The sequence below is a fragment of the Mus caroli genome, unplaced genomic scaffold (genome assembly GCF_978045245.1).
Source record: "Mus caroli unplaced genomic scaffold, Mus_caroli_1 scaffold_11, whole genome shotgun sequence".
Taxonomy (NCBI): domain Eukaryota; kingdom Metazoa; phylum Chordata; class Mammalia; order Rodentia; family Muridae; genus Mus; species Mus caroli.
This window is the reverse complement of record NW_028227266.1, coordinates 59889714-59897600: the sequence shown is the minus strand read 5'-3', so window position 1 is coordinate 59897600 and position 7887 is coordinate 59889714.

Sequence of the window (7887 nt, the reverse complement as noted above, 5' to 3'; positions counted from 1 at the left end):
CACTTTCCCACCATGACTGGGAAACCCTTAAGAAACCTATAAGGAGCCTTTTAGGGGGTATTTTATCATAGTTCAAGGAAAGCAACTAAGTCGTTCTCATAGAGATATTAAGGGGGAGGGTTCGGCTGGGAATGGGGGAGGGGACAGGAGCAGGAGCCAAAGACTGAGGACTGAGCTCATCTAAGAAGGGAGGCAGGCCCTGAGCTCTGTCTTCTGTGGGACCCTGGAGCCTCCTCCCTGTGAGTTTCTCAGAGTGGGACTAGCTTTTGAGGCTGGTGGCCAGGCTTCTGGTGGGATAGGAGCTGTTAAACTCTAAATGAAAACAAAGGCCCAGCAGGCCCAAAGGCCAAGGCCCCCAACCAGGAATCGAAAAGTGGGCTAGGTTCTTTCTTTGTGCTTTAGTCTCTTCATCAGAGAAAAATAGAGTCAGTAGCAACTGTCTCCCAGGGCTACCATCTAATTATGCATATGACATAAATCCTGGGGATCTGGGTGCCCAAATATTCCTGCACAGCTCCTGGAACTGCTGACACCCATATACTCTTATCTGTGTAAATGTAAGAGGAACCCTGGTTAGGCAAATGACATGGTCTGTCCAGAAGCCTGGAAACTTCCAGAGGGAGAACATTAGTGAACACTCAGTGGCAGGCATAGTGCTAGGGTATATATATATATTCAATGATGCAGACATGCTGTGACCACCATCTGCTGGGGGACACAGAGGGTAATGTCTACGAGTGTATGGCTCCACAAACAGCCCTGCCCTGTTCCCTCTCCTCTGTAGAACTATCTGTGAAATACATCAGTAATATTCCGAATATAGCTTTGGTAGGAGCCTGTGTATCAGCCAGCATTGCTGTGGAGCAAGCAACTCAAGACCTTAGGGTCTTGTTTTCTACAGTTTCGTTAATGAACAGCCAATGCTGTTCATGTTCATCTCATGGGACTCCCCCAAAAGCTGCATTCCTTTGGATGGGAATGCCCACCAAAGGCCTGACACTGGCTGTCCACTGAGTGCCTGTATCTCTTCCAGGTGTTCTCGCATCACACATGGGCAGCCCTGGCGGAACATTCTAAAAGGGCTAGGGCAGAAATCCTGCAGCCTTTTGAGGTTCTGGCTGAAAAAAAGAAAAAGACCTGTACAATAGCCTTCCCACCATGTGCCTAGAGTCACAGTGGGTCCAGGCCACAGGTGACTGGGGGAGGGGAGCATAGATGGCCAGGCTTAATTCCAGCCTGGATGCTAAGTCCTGAATGTGAGCTTTTAAGCTCAACCATCTGTACTTCAGTGTCTTCTGTAAGATGGACAGTATTGATCCCTGCTAGTCAGGGGCTATTATGACCAAGAAAGAGGTTGTACAAAGTGCAGAGATTCTGACATCTGGATGCCCCAGGCTGGCATAATGCACAGCTTTTGCTCACACTAGCCCATGAGCCCTGAACTGAGAGAGAGCTCCCGAGAAGCAGGGGATGAGGGTCTTTGGCCAGCTAACCACCCAGTCTCCAGACTCCTGGTCCAGTGCCCTTTCTATGACGCATGCTGCTACACAGACTAAAGCCAAGAAGACAGACGCTCCAGTGCGTGGAGTGAACATTCATCTCCTCACACACGGTGGTCGTAATTGACCTGGGCCGCTCAGGATCACATAAGTTGATCTTGGTGCTGGAACAGAGAGCAGGGGACATGTGTCATGTATCTGCCACCCCAGATCTGCCTTAAGCTTTGACCTCACCTCTTCTCCTGTACTAGTGTAGAGTGGACGTAGTCCACTAAAGACCTTTCCTTTCTGTCTGAGCAAACACAGGAAACAGAGTGAGCAGGGTTCAGGGACTAGTATGAACGAAGCAGATAATTACAGCAGCCCGGGGCACAGGAATCAGGCGCACGCACACTCGCACACACAGCACCTGAGGTCAAGGCAAAAAAGCCTGGTGGGGTCAGGATTCCAGGAGAATGCTGGGCAGCTGCTCTAGACAAATGGCAAGCTCCAGGTTCCAAGGAAAGACCCCATTTCAAAAGCAACACAGAAGGAGAATGACACCCAATTGTTGACATCTGTTTTACACACACACACACACACACACACACACACACACACACACACACGGAAGTGTGGAATAGAAGGCCTGTATTGTTCTGGGTTCTAGCTGTAGCTCCTTCCCAGGAGTCCCAACCTTGTTCCAGAGCATAGGTACAGGCTGGCCCCCCTTCAGGTGCTCTCAGGCAGTGGCACTGCAGTAGATTTGCATCCTGTAGAACTGGGAGGGCCTTTGGGATTAGTGGGCTCAGGCCATTGTTTACTAATGAGGTGATGGCTCAGGACAGGCCTACACTTGCCTGCAGCTGAGCACTGCTTTCCTCAACCATCTGTGTGTAACCCTGGGGAAGTCCTGCCCCCATCTTCTATGGAATGCAATCTGTGGGAACTCTGTGGCCCAGACAGGACCAATGCCAACTTTGGATGACCCCCTGGAAAAAACAAAACAAAACACCTACCCTTTCCTTGGTAGAATAGAGCTCCCTCAGCAAGCCAGACAGATCGTAGCAATTCCATCCCTGTTTGACCCCAAACCTAAGTGCCTTGTATAGTGCACAACCTACTCGGCCTTCTATGGAGCACTGGCCCATGCGCACTACTGAAGACCAGCATGAAAATTGGCCTCCACGAGCTGCCCATGAGCTACAGTTTGCCAGAGTTAACGCCAGGCCCATCTGTGGATGCTGGGAGCTTAGTCAGCTCCAGGCCAACAGTGCTCTGCAGGAAAACTCCCTCAGCTCAACAGGAAATCTGGATTTTCATGTGAATCCTACAGTTTTCAAAGGTTGGCAAGGAACTCTTTTTCCCCCTTTACACCATGCTGGCCAATCTTCCTCAGACCACAGACCACACGGGACAAATCAGTGGGCTGACAGATTTTAACCATCTCACTTATTCCAGATCCTCCCCAATACAGATGCGAGATGACAGGGTAGTGACGTGTTCAAGATGACACTGGGAGCCAGTGACAGCCTGTCCCCACAGCCTTCTCCGGTGCCTGTGACCCACGCTGCGCCTGCGTTTCACAAGTCAGCGTGGATCGCACACACACCTCCCGCCTGGCTCTGGCCCCAGCTGATATTTTTACCAAATGTCACAGCAGTTTGCAGGAAGGCCCCGGGTCTAGCTTGAGCCAGTGAATTACGATTGCTTGCCAGAGGGCTGTAAACACGATTCTGATTAATGAATTTCTTAATGGCTGGGCCCTGGGTGCAGACCTTGCCTGAGTGTCACCCCCGGCAGACACATAAGGAAGCGTTGGCCCAGCAGTGGGAAGATTTGTGTCACGTCTCTGCCTCTGAAAGGGTGCTCCAAGCCTGCTGGCTCCAGGAGCTGGTAATCAGCACTCCCTGGCTATAGATCCCCCTGGCTCTGTTTGTGAGCGCCAGCCGCCCTGTGCCTGAGACCAGGGACAGCCTTGATTGATCTTTGGGTGGAAATAGCACTGGCTGGCTGCCATCTTGATCTCAAGGAGCCTGAAAATGCCCTTATCTGAATCCAAACACACAGAGAGGAGGCTTCCTCTTGTACTGGTTTGAGGATGCCCTGCCTGAGACCTGAGCCAGAGCAGAAAGCCCTGGAATGTTAAGTTGGAGACAGCAGAAAAACCCGAATTCTGACCTGTCCAGACTCCCCAATGTTTCAGAAAACACAGAAACTCGGGAAAACCGCCAACCACGGAATGCTCTCGCTGTGTGACTTCAGGCTAATCCCTTGACTTCTCTGGGCCTGTGTCTTCTCAAACAGAAAGGAAAGGTCTTTGGTGGACTTCGTTCACTCGCACTAAGTGCAGCAAAAGAGGTGAGGTCAAAGCTGGTGAGGTAGAGCCAGGGTGACAAATAAGTGACCCATGTCCCCTGTTCTCTGTTCCTGCGCCAGGGCCAACCCCAGCAATCAATTCTGGCTGGGACCAGTTCTCATAGCTTCTTTAGTGCACGTCCCTGAGCAGCCAGCTCCTGTCAATGATGATTGTAATACCAAGCAGCCTCCTACTGGCCTCTCTGAAGCCCCACCCACCCACCTTCAGGCTTCCCTGGAAGCCATTAGGTTAGGAAACACCCTACACAGTGCCCCAGACACCCACAAACTTAGGTGAGGCTCACTAGGCTCTGTAGTATTGATCCTTTCACTCCACCGTGCACATCTGGGAGTTTACCCAGTTTTCCAGTCTGCTCTGGAGTATAGAGGAGAAAGCAGATGTCTCTCTTTGTCAGCTGTGAGGTGGCGAGACTATGAGAGGCTCTTTAGAGGCGAGGACAGAGGTATCTGTCTGGGAGAAAGAAAGGCTGTATTTTGGGTTAGGTGGGCGCAGGCAGCCAGTAGGGCTCTGGAGCCCTGAAGCACCCCCTTTCCTCAGGCTCCCTTTGGACAAGCACCTCCTCATGCCTCACTCCTGGCTGACTCTTTCATTTCTGAGTCTGGGGAAGGGGTGACCAGTTTGCTGCTTGTTTGTGTATTCTCGCAGGGACAGAGGCACCCGGCTGAGCATGCCCCACGAGTATTGGATAGCTGGGACAGAGACACCATCAATGTCCTACCAATTCACTTTTCTGCTTTTTCCAGAAAAAGTTTTGCCTTAGACCAGAGCCCATGAGTACAGAGCCCTAAAAGAATTATCCACCCAGTCTCCTTGCTTTACAGAGGGAAGTAGGTTACAGAGAGGTTTAGTAAGTGGCCCATGTTCACACAGCAAATGAGCAGAGGGAGTGATCCTGGGGCCCTTCTCTCCTAAGGAAAGTCACTCTTCCCAGGTAGTGAGAATTCCAAACACAAACCGAAGTCAAGCACACAGGCAATCTGTGGCCTCTGGATTGGCCACTTCTTCTGATGCCATAACCCTCCTGGGACATAGTGGACAGTATATTTATGTGTGATCATCCAAAGAGGAAGCTCTACGGGGGAGCCCGTGTAACCAAGCTCTCTTTTTAAATCTTAGTTCCTTGACTCACTCTGGATTGCAGACATCTGCATGTGTCAGTCTGCTGTGAAGGTCTGTGGACAAACAGGGAGAGAAGGTTCTCGGAACATAGTCCCACGTGGAGGGGACCCTGAGAGTCCCAAAGCAACAAATGGGCCTGCCATTTCCCCAAGCCCAACTCATACAGATTGATGTTTTATTTGATGGCCAAACTGATTTCATTTTCTTTAAGAGATATTCTCCCAGGGGCTAGAGAGACAGTAAAGTGGGCAAACACTGGGTAAAGTGTTTGCCAGGCAAGTGTGAGGTCCTGGGTTTGGATCCCCAGCATCCTGGTAAAATCTTGGCAGAGCCATTGCCCACTTGTAATCCTAGCACTGGTCCTAGGAGGAGGTGGAGATGCCAGGCTCCCTGTGCAGCCCACTGGCCAGCTAGTCATGCCCACCAGTGAGCTGTAGGCTCAGCGAAAGCCCTGCCTCAAAATGTAAAGCCACTGAGGAAGACATGCAAGGTTCTCTCTTTTGTCCTTTATATAAGCATACATGGGCACACTCACCCGCAAACACATGTGCACACAGACATATATGCCATACAGCATTCATTCCTTGGAATATATTGCTAAGGAAAACCGCTCAGGCACCCCTTTACATCAGCCATGGAACCATTTTCCCATGAGCCATTGGCAGGGCAGGGGTTACTATTTCTGCTCAGATCAAATAAGTTTCTACAATAACATGTTTGCAGGATGTGTTATATATGGTGTGTTTTGTCGCAGCTCGTAAATTCCAGCTCCCTTACCTTGAACAATAAGAAAAACAGGGCTGAATAAAGAAAAGGCAGAGAATGTTGATAACAGGGCACCGAGTTAACCTTTAAAATCAGAATCAAATACCTGAATGGAAGCTGAACCCTTTCCTGGAAGTGGCTTTCCATGAACTGATGACTAAAGGCATACCCATAAACCAACAGGCCAGTGGGAAAACACCAGTCTTTTGAGAACAATCATCTGGGTCTACGAAGTGAACCAAACAGCTTTCCGCCCTGGACAGTGTATTTTAACTACTGTCCAAAAGCAAGCTCAGTTTCTGGAGGGGGGATGTTGGGGGGGGGGCTAGGCTTGAAATACAAAAAGTCAACCTGCTCTTACTACTTTCTGAGAGACTACATTTACTTCCATAATGCTTGGGATCCACGTGTTGTGTACCGAGCATTGTGGGTAGTATAGCCTCACTTCACAGCTGAGGTGGGTGCTTTCATACCTGAGCCTCTTCCACAGTTTGCCCGTTAGTCACACAGGAGTTCTTTGCATGTGCCTGGCTTTGGCTGAGACTAACTCATTTGCACTACTCACTGAGGAGACACAGACAGGAGGCTCCCTGGGGTGGGGCTGGGGGGGCGGGGACAGCCAGTCTAACTAATATGCTGGCTTCAGGTTCAGTGGGACCATGTCTCAGAAAAGAAGGTGGAGGGCACACTCATGTGTGTGCACACGCGCACACACACACACACACACACACACACACACACACACACACACGGGAGGGAAAGGGGGAGAGAGGTGGGGAGAGAGAGAGAGAGAGAGAGAGAGAGAGAGAGACTTTATTCCATATATTTTATTAGAAAGTCATGATGCCTTCCACTCTCTCCCTATGTGTAATTCCAGGCTGCCTATCCAGCTGGCTCCCATAGCCTCTGGTGAGCGAATATGTGTGTCTGTGAAGCACCACAGGTGAGCCCCATGCAATCTCAGGCCTAAGAACTACCACAACTTTTCTCTTTCCTTTGAGAAAACCTCCCCTTCTGAGGTTCACAAGGGCATCTATTGACCTAATTGAGAAGCTAAGCTGCAGACTAGCTGAAAGTCCCTCAGAGGGGCAAGGACAGCATTCAGAGCCAAGCAGCAGGCTGGGGGCTCTGCACGGGGGCCCCTACTTGGGAGAAGTCGGCTTTGTTCCCCATGCTTTCCTGAAATCAAGCCTGAGGGTCTCAGAGAACCAGCCACCTAAGGACTGAAGGTTCCGTCTGGCCTCTGCAGCAGCAGCTCACACTAGGAGCCTCAGCTGGTTCACCAGCAGCTCATGACTCCCCTGAGCACTCCCAGTTAATAAATCCCAGGCCCTCGTGGTGTGAAAGGGAAGAGATTACTAGTCCAGGCACTTGGCTGGCGCTGCAGGGTCTCTACACACCTCATACATCACATCTGATACCTCAGGGAGGTGTAGGCTGGCTTGGAGTGTTCTGTGTGGGGTGAGAAACAACATCCCCTCCACTCATGTGCCTTCCCAGACTCCTCTGCTTCCACCTGGACCCCAGAGGCAGTGTGCCCTTATGATAGTGCTGGGAGACAGTATATCCCTGCTCTCTGGTAGAGTACACTGCTCTCTCTCTCTCTCTCTCTCTGTGTGTGTGTGTGTGTGTGTGTGTGATGCAGAGACAGGGGCACACCCATGTCCATAGGCCTGCAGAGAGACCACTGTACTGTGTGGTGTATGTGCATGCTTATTTATGCATGAGTGTGCTAGAAGCCAAGCTGGGAGCGGGCAGACCAGGGACAGAAGGAAGGGGAGGGACAGTAGAGAAAAGAAGAGGGACAGAGCATGTAGGGGTTTCATGGAGTCAGAGGCCTCCAGGGTCTTCATAGTCTAGCTGTCCCCTTCAATGAGATAGCGAGTCAGAGCTAGTCCTCCAGGCCAGGGGACAGAGGCATGCACAGTCTTAGGAGTCCAGGAGATAACAATATACAGGAGCCAGGCAGGCTGGTCACAGACTTGGAACGGGACAGCTGGCCAGGCTTGCTCAAAAGTCTCAGCCCCCACACAGTTCCAGTTCACTCTTGCCATGAGGAACAAGAACATTCTTTTGCCAGATTTCTAATTTCCCTTCTCCTGAACTTCTGTAAAAAAAATTTCCAAATTTTAAAGAAGCCTCACT